This window comes from Mesocricetus auratus, unplaced genomic scaffold, assembly GCF_017639785.1.
Source record: "Mesocricetus auratus isolate SY011 unplaced genomic scaffold, BCM_Maur_2.0 Super-Scaffold_4256, whole genome shotgun sequence".
Lineage (NCBI taxonomy): Eukaryota > Metazoa > Chordata > Mammalia > Rodentia > Cricetidae > Mesocricetus > Mesocricetus auratus.
The window spans coordinates 17,838,013-17,851,303 of record NW_024429182.1 but is presented as its reverse complement, the minus strand read 5'-3'; the positions used below and the strand labels follow the sequence as shown (position 1 = coordinate 17,851,303).

General features: G+C 46.2%; 1 long non-coding RNA gene across 1 annotated transcript in view; it reads left to right on the top strand.

Moving 5' to 3' along the window:
• The window catches only part of LOC121139976, a 43,871-nt gene extending 32,486 nt beyond the window's left edge, over nucleotides 1-11,385 (top strand). Inside the window, exon 3 of the long non-coding RNA XR_005876759.1 lies at nucleotides 11,256-11,385. This is a non-coding gene — a long non-coding RNA (uncharacterized LOC121139976). The remainder of the gene's footprint in view (nucleotides 1-11,255) is intronic.
• The last annotated feature ends 1,906 nt before the right edge of the window (nucleotides 11,386-13,291 follow it).

Sequence of the window (13,291 nt, the reverse complement as noted above, 5' to 3'; positions counted from 1 at the left end):
AAGAGGAGATGATGTGGGAAGTCCTGTGATTATGTCAATAAAGCACTGTTGGGCCAATAGGGAACCAAGATAGGTGGGACTAGGAGTCCAGGAGAACTCTGGGAAGGAGAAACACAGAGAGTCAAGATGTAACGCCATGGGGTAGGAAGCCCAGAAAGTTCTCCGGTAAGAGAAATACTTAGATTAACAATTATGGGGTAAATACTTAGGTCAGAGCTAGCCAGTAAGAAACAAGCAAGGCCAACAGCTTCATAATTAATATAGCCTCCTGTGTGTTTATTTGGGACTGATGCGGCTCTAGAACCAGGCTGGCAGGAAGGCTTCTCTCAAGGAAAAGGTTTCCCTTTTACAGTGTCCCTTCCAGTTCAAAACAGCACCACCAGCAATAAAACACAAAGGCGGGCCAGATGGTGGTGGCCCACACCTTTAATCCCAGCTCTTGGGAAGCAGAGGCAGAGGCAGGCAGATCTCTGAGTTTGAGGCCAACCTGGTCTATACAGTGAGTTCCAGGAAACCAGGGATACACAGAGAAACTTTGTCTTAAAAAAACCAGAGAAAGAAAGGAAGGAAGGAAGGAAGAGAGGGAGGGAGGGAGGGAGAGAGAGAGAGGGAGGGAGGAAGAGAAAGAAAGAAACACAAGATGTGTCTAGAGTGATAGCATGGTGTAACATGAGAATCTGAGTTCATATCCCTACCTAGCCACCCACATAAACACTGGGCATGGCCAAGCATGCCTATAACTCCAGCACTGGGGGACTGAGACAAGAGGATTGGAGGAGCTTGCTGGCTAGCCAGCCTAGCCAAAATGGTAACCTTCTGGCTCAATAATGAGAGACCCTGTCTCAAAAGAATAAGATGGAGAGCAAAAGACAGCACACAACAAGACAGAATAAAAAGAAATCTACAACGCCCACTAAATAGCCTCTTATTATAATATGGGCAATGTGAGCTGTCAGTGTGCCTCAGTTTGTAGAATGCTTGCCTAGCATACAGGAAGCCTTGGATTCAATTCCAAGCCCTAACGTTAAAGCTTGGCATGATGGCTCATGCCTGTAATCCCGTGAGGCAGAAGGATACGAAAGCCAAGATCATCTTTGGCCACACACTGAGTTCATGGCCAGCCTGGGCTACAAGAGACCTTGTCTCAAAAACAAACACACTAAACAACAATGATGACAAAAACTGTGGGTTGATGATACCTTAGTAACTAGCTCCTTCCAAAGCATGTTTACACCCATTATCATTTAGCATATGGCGTTGTTTACAAAGCAAACAGTATCATACCCCTGAAAGCTGAGAGTCCAGGGCATCTACAAGTCTACAAAGTTATTGCCAAATCTTTTATGTCTTATGGTTGCTTCTCTTTGCTGAATGTTTCTGGCATCTCTTGCTGTCCTGGAATGGACAGATGTTATCCATTCATTTGCAGATTAGCCCCCTCAGCAGCCAGATAGCAGCTAGAAGTGCTCTCTTTTCCTCCCTAGGATATCAGAGCAAAGTTCTGGAGAGCTAAATAGCTCCTGCACAGGCAGGCAGACTGACAGATGTGCTGTTGGAACCATGCTTCTGTTCAGTCGGCTTGGCAAGAAGTGTCAGGTACTTTGTGAAGGGGTGATCTGGTGTACCAGTCTGGCCAGGCCACCCTCACTGTTTCCCCGTCCTCATCCCCACAAAGCAGTGGCCACAAGAAAATGAAGATCTATTTGAGTCTCACCCCATTTCCTCTCAAGTGAGAACAGAGCCTCACAGACCACTTGTAAGCCACGAGTCCCTCTAGGACAGGCTAAGTAATTTACAGGGTCCAGTACAGGAGGCAAAGGCAGACAGACGTCTGTGAGTTCAAGGCCAACCTGTTCTACAGAGTGAGTTCTAGGACAGCCAGGGCTACACAGAGAAACCCTCTCTAGAAAACAAAACAAACAAATAGAAAAGAATTTCAAGGCTTGGGGTGTGGCTCTGTGAGTGGTAGGCACTTGTTTAGCATGCAGAGGGCCCCAGTGCCTTCTCTAACATCAGAAAGAAAAGCAGGACAGTAACACCCTGGCATTACAGCAAGGGCAGGGCCTCTGTGCATACAGAGGATCCCCAAGGCCAAGACTTGGTCCTTATGATTAAATTTTCAGTCTGGAGAACTGGGCCTGAGTTTGGTTCCAGCACTCACGTTGGGCAGCTCACAACTACCTGTAACTCCAGCTCCAGCACACACACACACACACACACACACACACACACACACACACACACACACACTTAAAATAAAAATAAATTTAACATTTTTAATTCGTTGTTTGATTGAGCCAGGACATTGCATAAATTTTAATTTTAAAAAGATGAAAAAAATGTCTATGGACCTTTGATGAACCTGCTTACCTCCATCTTGAGCTTGAAAGCCATCTTTTTTTTTTAAGATTTATTTATTATGAATACAACATCCTGCCTCCGTGTATGTCTGCACATACCAGAAGAGGGCGCCAGATCTCATTACAGATGGTTGTGAGCCACCATGTGGTTGCTGGGAATTGAACTCAGGACCTCTGGAAAGAGCAGTCAGTGCTCTTAACCTCTGAGACATCTCTCCAGCCCCTCTGAGCCATCTCTCCAGCCCCGAAAGCCATCTTATAATAAAGACAAACTAGGTTCCTTCCCGTTTATATTTTTATTTATTTATTTTGGTTTTTTTTTTTTTTTGAGACAGGGTTTCTCTGTGTAGTCCTTGTTGTCCTGGAACTTGCTATGTAGACCAGGCTGACCTTAAACTCACAGAAATCTGCCTCCTTCTGTCTCCTGAGTGCAGGGATTAAAGTCGCCATCACCTGGTTCATTCATGATATAATTAAATCTGTTTCTCAAGGATTCAGCTATGCCCCACCTGTAACTTGAACTACAAATGGTTCTGTACTGCCTGTTCCAGGAAATGGCAACCTTATCTGTTTCAGGAAGTTGTTTATGACCAACTTGTTGTGTTTATGCTCTGCTTCTGTGACACCTGCTTATTTGCTTGTCAGATTCCTCATTTGGAAACCCCCCTACCCCTGAGCTATAAAAACCTTATTTTCCCCATGTTCAGGGTCCCTCTCTGAAACCTGTATTAGGAGAGATGGCCACTGGACCAGCATATTCTGCTCTGAACAATAAAGAAAAGCTTGTTGCTGACCATATAATTGGTGCTCTTTCACTCTTTTTTGTGAACTTAAGACCTTCTCTATGGCCAATTTCATGTGCATCTCACCAGAGACTTTCATTAGTTGCAAACATACACGTTTATCAGTCCAGAGGCAGAGGCGTTGGGACCTGGGAGAATGGAGCCTAAAAATGAGGTAGGCTAAAGTCCCATCCAATAGCCTACTTTATTCAGTGCATCAGACAATTTATACTCTGAGGGCTAAGAGGAGTCACGTGAATGAAATATCCAATCACAGGGCAAGCCAAACGTGGCAGGCAAACTACATGCAGCCAAAACAAGTTTTTCTACAGATGCATATAAACCAATAACAATAGCCGGTTGTAATTAACATGAAGTAAATTCATTCTTATCCACTACACCTGGAAGGGACATGACAGCATAATCTAAGAACAATTCTGTGTTTTGAAGAAACTGAGGTCATAATACTCTCAGTTTCTTGGTGTTTTCTCACAAGCACTCAGAACTCTCATGTATCTCATTCTTGGACCTTGTGTTGTGACATGTAATATGTTGTCTGTTTTCCTTTAGGACACACCTAGGCACACACATAATGACATACTTTCCTCATTGTTCTGCATTAAATATGTACATCTATGTCTATATTTATATCTTTATCAGAGATCTGTCCTTATCCATATAGATTATGCTGCTTCGATTTTTCCATGATATTCTATGATGTAGACCTAACATGGTTTATCTAGCTACCTTTTCCCTTATTGTTTTGAGACAGGGCCCTTCTACTGTCTTTTATAGCTTTGGCTGTCCTGGAACTCACTATGTAAACCAGGCTGGTTTTGAACTCACAGAGATTCACCTGCCTCTGCCTCCAGAGTGCTGGGATTAAAGGCGTGTACTACCACCTCAATTCTGTTTCATAGAGGAATATGTTGCCTACAGTTGCCTACAGAGACCGAGACTTCCTGTGTGCTGTCTTTTATGCCTTCCCCCCGTAACGCCCCCTAGCCATGCCCAAAAGTGGGCCTGGCTAGTGACGTAGTTCACCGCCTACGTACGTATACGTCTTTACTTCCAGCCGTATATGTCTTTAGTCATGCCTAAAGTGAGTGTGGTTAGCGGTGTGGTAAACCGCCCTTTTATTACCTCATCTGTATGCGCCTCTAGTAAGTCACATGTTTAATGGCAGCATACAGACTTCCTCCTACAGCAGTCAGTGTTCTTAACCCCTAAGCCATCTCTCTCCAGGCCTGGAGCTTTATTTTGGCCATTGTCCCAGCATTTATTGCCTTTCCTCCATGGATTTGAAATCCTGCGTTTATCAGATAGTAAGTTCCTACTTGCATTTCTGAGCATTCAATTTCATGCACATATTAATTTTTATCTCTGACCATCCTATGTCATTTATAAGAATGATTAAGCAAAATTATAAAAAAAAAGAGGGATATAGCTCAGTGGCAAAGTACTTGTTTAGTGTGTACAAGGCCAGGTTCGATTCCCAGGACCAAAGGAGAAAAAAAAAAAACCTAAACCTCTTTGTAGTTTTCAGTTTAGGTAGGGGACTAGCAGCCAATGTGTGACTTGTTCAGAGCCACTTAATTCAATACAATAATCCCTAGAGGACTAGTTCCAGGATATAATTACTTTCATGTATATTTGAAGGAAAAATATCATAATGACAAAATCCTGGGTTTGGGAGAAAGACAGACTAGGGTTGTATGACCTTGGGTGAAATCCTCAGTTACTTAGCTGGTCTTCAGTTTCTTCATTCAAAAATTGAAATAAATACAGACCTTCTGCCAATGAGTTGATTAAAAAGCAAAGGAAAGCACTGTGCTTACTGGTAGACTGTAAATTAGTTATTATTTTTGGTACTCTTATAACTTAATGCACAGGTGACTAAACTTGTCTTTATTTGCCTGGACTTTTCCCATTTCACCCCTGAAATCCCCAAGTCTGGGCAATCCACCAGTCCCAAGAAAAACCAGGACATTTGTTCACTGAGACAGTCACCACGGACTGTCTCTCCTCCGTGGAGTCCACACCACACAGTGCTCACATTCGTTAACTCAGCGCCTACAGATCCGTCACATGGCACACGCTTCTCTTACAAACGGAATCTATGCTCTTGTCTCCCAGTAGAGTGCCCCCTCCCTGGGGCTAGTAGGCATTCTTCGGCCATCAGAGCTTAATCTGGGATTTCCTTGGGATTCTTCCCAAATCAAGATCAAAGAGGTGTTGGGGAAGGGGACTGGAGAAGGAGGCTCACAGGCTCACCCAAGAGAGAAGGCAAAGGGTTCCGGGCTTGGAGATGCGAAGGCTGCACTTCCGGACCTGCAGTCTGCACGTGAAGATCAGTTTTCTTCCTCACCCATTACCCTGCTCCCGTTCGCTCTGTGATAGCCAAACCCTGTGACCTGGGGTGTGGGGGAGTGTGCATTGTGTGTTTCTCAACTGTGCCTGTTTTGAGTACACTCAGACAAAAGTGCCAGGCCCCGGCTGCCTCTGTGTCAGAGAAGTCAAGTTGGTTTAAATTTAATTTAATTATGCAACAGAAAGGGGCTGGACTGAAAGCTTTGAGCCTGTCCTTTATGGACTCATGAAGCCCAAGCCACTGTGCCTCCGTGGCCGCCCTGCAATGTCAATGTCTCTGCATTTCAAGGGCTTCCATAGTCTTTGCCGGCCCTCCATCTCTCTGAAAGGACCAAGTTCAAAGGGTCTTTATCATTTAATTAGCATCCTCTGTGGCTCAGCCCTGGTCACTGACAAATGAGCAACCGTCCTGTTAGTGTCAGTGGGAAAACGTCAGGCTCTGATGTTCCTACCACCCAGGTCTCACTGGCTCCTTCCCTAGAAGGTAGAGTGAGAGAGAAACCAGCAAGATACTGGGAAAGGAAGTCACGGATACAGGGAACACCCACTGTTTCACCGTCACCCCTCCCATACTTCTCTCCAGGCATGCCTTTCACCTGGCCTCAGAAAGCAAACTCTGGATTGGGCAGAGTCTGGCTTGGCAAGAGAAACCCACTCTTCCCTGGCCAACCCCACACTCTTTGTCCTACTCACACTCTATGTCCCTGTCACATCTTCTCTCATTGGATTTGAATCTTTTTTTGGGGGGGTTTGAGACAGGGTTTCTCTGTATTGTTTTGGAGCCTGTCCTGGAACTTGATCTGTATACTAGTCTGGCCTCAAACTCACAGAGATCCACCTGCCTCTGCCTCCCGAGTGCTGGGGTTAAAGGCGTGCGCCACCAATGCCTGGCTGGATTTTAATCTTGAGCCAACCATTGTGAGGACTGGAAAGCTGGAAAGGGGGCTGACTCTGCTAAGAGGAAATCGCTCTAAAACAGTGGCAAACTAGGGATGGAATCTGTGTCCACCCCTGCCCAGCTGTTTTCGTGGCGTTATGCTGGGGCTGAGCCACCTCTCAGTATTGTGTTGCCTGTGTTGGGTGCTCTTGTTCTCCAATGACAGCAGCCAGCAGTTATAATAGACACCAGTGCCTAAAAAGCCCGAGGTGTGTTTATTATTGTGGCCTTACAGGGAACTTTGCTCACCTATGCCTGTGAGCTCCAGCTAATGGAGACCCCCGGAACTATCCTAATGCCTATCATAGCAAAGCCAGGACTTCCGGTTTCCTTTGAGAGTGGGGGTTACTCCATGTTTTCCTGCAACATTCCCCTTTTCCTTAAGCTAGAGTGGGTCCATTGCTATCACTTACAACCAATGAAACCTAGTATTTTAGCACTTTTTTTTAAAATTTCCTAATTTTTTCCTAGAAATTTCACTGTAGCTGGGTGTAAATCCCACCTATTTTAGAGACTGGGCCAGGAGGATGTTAAGATCAAATCCTGAAGCAGCCTGGGAAAACAAATCCAACATTCACCCTCATCCAAAGAACAAACGGAAAAGGAGCCAGAGGGGCGGTGTGGGCCTTTTCACGTTGGCTCCAGGTTCCTGGTCGGGATTCTCTCTACACATACAAGGTCCCCAGGCAGGCTCAGACACAGGGAAGGGTGCAGCCTCTCAACCGTCTGGTGACTAGTCCTCTGAGGCCGTGGCAGGCAGGGCCTGCAAGGACTTGAGAAGGGAACGGTTGGCAACCTCTGCTCTGTGAACTTCAGGGTACGGGTGAATCTAACCCTTAGGAGGGCAAAGGGTAACACGCCGGCCCAATTTGCCCCAGTCTCCAGGACATGCGCAGTTTACCTGTTCTGAGCTTTGTGGCTCCTAGGTTCTATGTAGTGGTCAATCAATATTTAGGACCTTTGCCAGACTTAGAGAAACTTAGGCCATGAAGTCCAGGCCATGGTCAGACCACAGGGAGAGGGAGGGACAACCCAGATGCGTTGCAGTGTCAGAGCCTGAGTAATTCAGCAGCTTTAGATGCCCCCAGATGGGTGGCCTGATGGAGGTTGCTGTCCATCTGTCCTCCAATAATGGCAGGGCGTCCAGAACCTCCTTACCTTAGTCAGTGTTGGGGTGCCAGTCAGGTTGGACAGGAGGGAAAACCTGCTCTATCTGGGCTGTGCTGTCCCATCCTCTCTGCGGAGGCTGGAGGGCCCTGAGTTTCCCAGTTTCCCAGACCATTAGTTGAAAAGGAGACACGGATAAGCAGTCCAAGCCAGGAGCTAGTGCTAAGCAGAGGGGCTGAGAGAGCAGGTGGGGGTCTGGGGTTTCTCTGGGCAGCTGGGCAGAGCCAAAATGATTTGTGTCCCCAACAAGAGGGCACAGGTCACCAGGCATGGTGATGCACGCCTTTAGTCCCAGCACTCGGGAGGCAGGGTCAGATAGATCTATGCAAGTTTGAGGCCAGTGTGGTCTACAAAACGAGTTCCAGGACAGCCAGGGCTACACAGAGAAACCTTTCTGTCTCAAGATACCATGAAAAATGAAGTCACAGGTCTTCTTATTTTATTATTTTATTTTTATTTTTTTATTTTTTTGGTTTTATGAGACAGGGTTTCTCTGTATTGTTTTGGAGGCTGTTGGTCCAGCCCGACCTCGAACTTACAGAGATCCGCCTGCCTCTGCCTCCCGAGTGCTGGGATTAAAGGCGTGCGCCACCACCGCCCGGCCTTATTTTATTTTATTTTTTGAGGTCACAGGTCTTAAGCTAGGGTGGGAGGGCAGGGTCTTGCACCAGAGAAAGTCACCAGTCAATACAGGGAAACTGGTCAGATGGCCGATCTCCCAGTCACCAAGTCCCAGAGAGCCTGAACCATCACTGGGCCACCACCTCCCAAAGAGAGCCAATCAGTTCCGCAGAAGGGCTGGAGGCTGCTTTTGCAGGAGAAAGCACCCTCACATCTGTTCTTGCACTTGGGCCACTGCGGCCACCGCCATCCATTGCTGATGGTGTCACCATAGCAACAATAGCTCCTGCAGCCATAGTTACTGCTGAACTGGCCTCTGGGAATCTTGCTGTGGCCTACAGAAATGTTGTGAGGTATCGCCCAGAGAAGACTACTCAGACATAAGTTCGAGACAATAGAAAGTCTTTATTAGCTGGCGGACGACTACACTGGATGTTTGGGATCCCAGGCCAGTTCTGAGCCTTTCTCAGATGGGCTTTGAAGTACAAAAAACCACATCCTGGGTTGACAAGCCTCAGTTGGCAAGAACAGTTAGCCAGAAGCAGAAATACAGAAGCAAAAATAGCAAGGTTAGTACATTTGGGGACTTACCCAGAACTATGGACTTTGATGGATTGGATCTTTGTACTCGGTTTTTGGCTGATAGTGCTGCCTATGTGCTGGGTTCCATGGCCTGAAGGGTATCTCCATCATGGCTTCAGTTGTGTTAAGGTCTAGGGGCCTGTTATCCTCCCTCCCTCCCTCCCTCCCTCCCTCCCTCCCTCCCTCCCTCCCTTCCTTCCTTCCTTCCTTCCTTCCTTCTCGGTGCTGGGAATTGAACTCAGAGCCTCAAGCATGGTAAGCACAAGACTTACCACTGAGTTCCACCTCCAGTCAATTTAAAATATTTTAAATGTTCCAGCAGTATTAAACAGCATTGTGAACACTATGGAATATACGTTGAATTAGGAATCCAGAACTCCGAGTCCACGCCTTGGCTCTGGCATAGCCATATTTGGTGCATGAACATGACTTCTGGGAGGCACAAGGTTTGATAGTGCAAACGGAATATGCCGATAATTAACGTGGAAGGAAGAGAGTACAAGTTCAGATAATTTCTTCCATCCTAGCCAAGAAGCAGAGCCTGACTGGTGCCGGTGATTTTAGAGACGAAGCCAGTGCTGAGGCTTGCGTGAAGGAAGGAGACAGATCCTCTGGATTTGCAAAGCCTGGAAGATACCTTAGTGATGAAAAACATCTATCTGGATTAGGCAGCCTCCAGTAAGTAGGTGGATTATCTGGCTTCCTTGATTCAGAACTGACTGAACTTGTTAGACAACTACACAGCATTCAGGAAGGAGGAAGGAGGCAAGCGAGGCTTAAATCTAGTGCAAATAAGGTACAAGCTGAGCTGGCAGCCAACAGCTGGCAGGTGGGCCAAATTCCCGTCCACCGACTGGAGTGGAGAAGAAGAAATGATTGCTGGCTTCAGATGTAGCACGGCTCTCACCAAGAAGCACCGTGGCCCATGGTTGTATCAGTGAGCCTGAGATTGTCACCAATTGCAATCACAGATGTTTTCACATCGTATGACTCTGTTGTAGCTACCACAAAACATTTACGTTTACTCCTACTTTGAAATCATGGTAGAAACTTGACTCACTGCTATAGAGCTTGTTTTTTCTTTGTTTTTATTTTGCGTTGAGACAGGGTTTCTCTGTGTATCTTTGGAGCCTGTCCTGGAGTTCACTCTGTAGACCAGGTTGGCCTCGAACTCACAGAGGTATATTTGCCTGCCTCTGCCTTCTGAGTGCTAGTATTAAAGGTGGGAGCCACCACTGCCCAGCTAGAGCTTGTATCTTAATGTATAAAGTCCATGCATTATTACTGTACTACATAGTTGTTTTTGTTGTTTTGGTCTTTGAGATAGAGGCTCACTGCATAACCCTGACTGTCCTGGAACTCACTGTGTAGACTAAGCTGGCCTTGAATTTACAGAATTCCACCTGCTTCTGTCTCCCAAGTGCTGGGTCAAACACTTGTGCCACTATGTCTGGACCAAGGCTTATTATTTTTAAAACTTTTTTTTATTTACTATGTGAATGTGTGCGCAGGTGTATGTAAGAGCACAAGCATGTATGCAGTGTGTGTGTGTGTGTGTGTGTGTGTGTGTGTGTGTGTGTGTGTGTGTGTAAGAGCACAAGCATGTATGCTGAGGTCAGAGGACTTGAAGGAGTCACTTCCAACTGTGGATTCTGAGAATTGAACTAAGGTTTCATGGCAAGTGCCCTCACTCACTGAGTAATCTTGCCAGCCCTAGTTTTTGAGTTTTTATTACATTTATTTTATTTGTTTGGGGCTTTCAAGACAGGGTTTCTCTGTGTAACAGTCCTGGCTGTCCTGGAGTTCACTCTGTAGATCAGGCTGGCCTCACAGAGATCTACCTGCTTCTGCCTCCAAGTGCAGGGACTAAGGGCATGCACCACCACTCTCTGTTTAAACACTTATTTACTTAGCGTGTGGTATGTTGATGTACATGCATGCCACAGTGCATGCGTGGAGGTCAGTGGACAATTTGTAGGAGTTGGTTCTTTCTATCTTGTAGATCCTGGGGCTCAACTTCAGGTCATTTAGCTTGGTGGCAGGCACCGTCACCTTCTGAGTCATTTTGCCAGCCCCATAGTTTTATTTTTGTAATTGTATTCTGGTGTGATTTTTTTCTAATCCTATCTATCCAATGAATTCCGACAAGGGCCCTAGGGACTCCAAGAGACTGCCAATGGGTTGATCCTTGGAGCTCTGTTCTAGAAACTGTCAAATGGAATAGCCCAATGCCTTCCCACAGCCATGATTCTTTATAGATGGCATTGATGGACCTCTGTAGAAACCTGGACAAATGTTTGTACACTGTGACAAAGGAGGCCTTCAGCACGACTGTACCCGGGAGAAATCTGTCCTAGGTTTTTGTTTGTGGATGAAAGGAAGGAGAATGAAAGCATTTGGATTTACTTTTACATTGTCCTTACATCTGCCTTTTAGAGGTTAGCAATGCGGAGGCGGGACCAGACCTGGAGCAGGCTGGGAAGTGCGTTCTGTTACCAAGCTGCATCCCACTCTTCCCTTACTGTCCCAGTCACCATTTTAAGAAGCATTGACGATCTCTTTCTTACCCAGGTAATATAAGATTATAGCACTGTCAAGAACAGCACATAAAACAGAATCACATTCCTGGGTTTTGTTTGGTTTGGTTTTTGGTTTTTCAATTCAGGGTCTCTCTATGTAGCCCGGGCTGCCCTAGAACTGCCTCTTCCTCCTGAGTGCTGGGGTTAAAGGTGTGTGCCGCCACCACCTGGTGTCATTTCTGTTTTAAACACACACACACACACACCATACCTGTGAGGTCAGAAGACGATTTGTTGGAGGTGGTTCTTTCCCTCCACCATGTGGGTACCTGGGATCAAACTCAATTCATCAGATTTTCAGCAAGGGCCTTTTTGCATTGTGCACTATGGTAGAGTAGGACAATAGTCCTTTCTTTTACCCATTTGGAAGGTATTTATTTGATGTCTGCTGTGTGCTAGGTATATGCGGGGGAAGGAGAAGGATCTGGGAAAGCCTCAAAGTGGCCATTCTAGTGGAAGGAAACAAGGGATGAAACAAGTAAATTCCTTTCAACTAATCCAGAGAATATGCTAGAGAGTTACTACACCATTAAATTGGGGAAGGGTGGGTCAGAGTTCTCTACAGAAAAGATGTCAGAATGGAGCCTGAATGACGAGGAGTTAGCCAAAGAAGGTGTGAGGTTATATGTTCTGGGCAGAGGTGACAGCAAGGAGGAAATATTGTGATTTAGCAAATAAAGACATAGAATGCCTGGGTATTGCAAGTTCACTTGAATCCTGGGAAATGTTTTAGTGTCCTAAAATAAGATATGTTTAAACAGTTGTGTGTGTGTGTGTGTGTGTGTGTGTGTGTGTGTGTGTGTGTGGTATAGCTGACACTTGAATTTAACAGGGTGTTCTGTAAGTTGATGGTACCCTGCCTGAAAGAGAACTAAACAGGGAAACGAAGTGACGCAAGGAGAGCAATGTACCCAGTGTGGTCAGGGGACAGAGATGTCCTGGGGACAGCAGAGAGTGCAGGATCCAGATACTGGGCCACGCGGAAGAAAGTTTCCAAAACCAAAATTACCAACAAAGGTTGTTCTGAGAGCTGCTGTTCCTTTGGCTCAGTGAAGTCATTGGCTTTACCTTCCTGCAACCCTATGGCTTCTGGGAAAGGGTTCTTGGAAGATGAACAATTGTCTGGGCTGCTGTGCCTGGGTGGTGTCTGGGGAGCCCTCAGGCCACTGGTGGACTTGCCTGAACATAGCGTGCGGTATACATTGTTTGGTCTGAGCTCTTAAGTGCTCTTTCCCTGTTTGTTTGTTTAATTCCTGGGCTTTTGTATGCGGTCCCCTATAAATCTCCCTTTTCTTAAGGGCTATGTTTGACAACTTCATTTCCCCCTAACTGGACACATTTCCCCTGCTAAGGGTCAAAAAGACTAATCACCCTAAAGGGAGTATCAGAGACACCCTTAGGCTCGCACACTGGGAGTGTCTAATTGTGGACTTATATTAATAGAAGAATCTGATGAGATCATATCTGCAGAGGCAGTGACGTCCTCCAAGCCCAGCCCTGTGCCTTTTGGAAAATAAACTCCTGACCCCTTCAGCAATGGTCGCGTGGGACTTCACAGTAGAAGATCCTATAAAAGATACGCTGAATTTCCACAAGAAACTTGGAGTAGGCATATATGCCTGAAATCCCTGCACTTGGGAGGCAGTCAGGATGATCACCTCAAGTTCAGGCCAGCCTGGATCTGTATTTCCAGTTCTAGGTCAACAAGGACTACATCGTGAGACCCTATCTCAAACCTCCCCCCAGAACAAGGGGGCCTGATGACATGTGCCTTTAGTTCCAGCAGTTGGGAGGCAGAGGCAGGCAGATCTTTGTTCTGCATAGGAAGTTCCATGCCAGTCAGGACTATGTAGTGAGACATTGTCTCAAAAACAATATACAGGCAAAAAACAG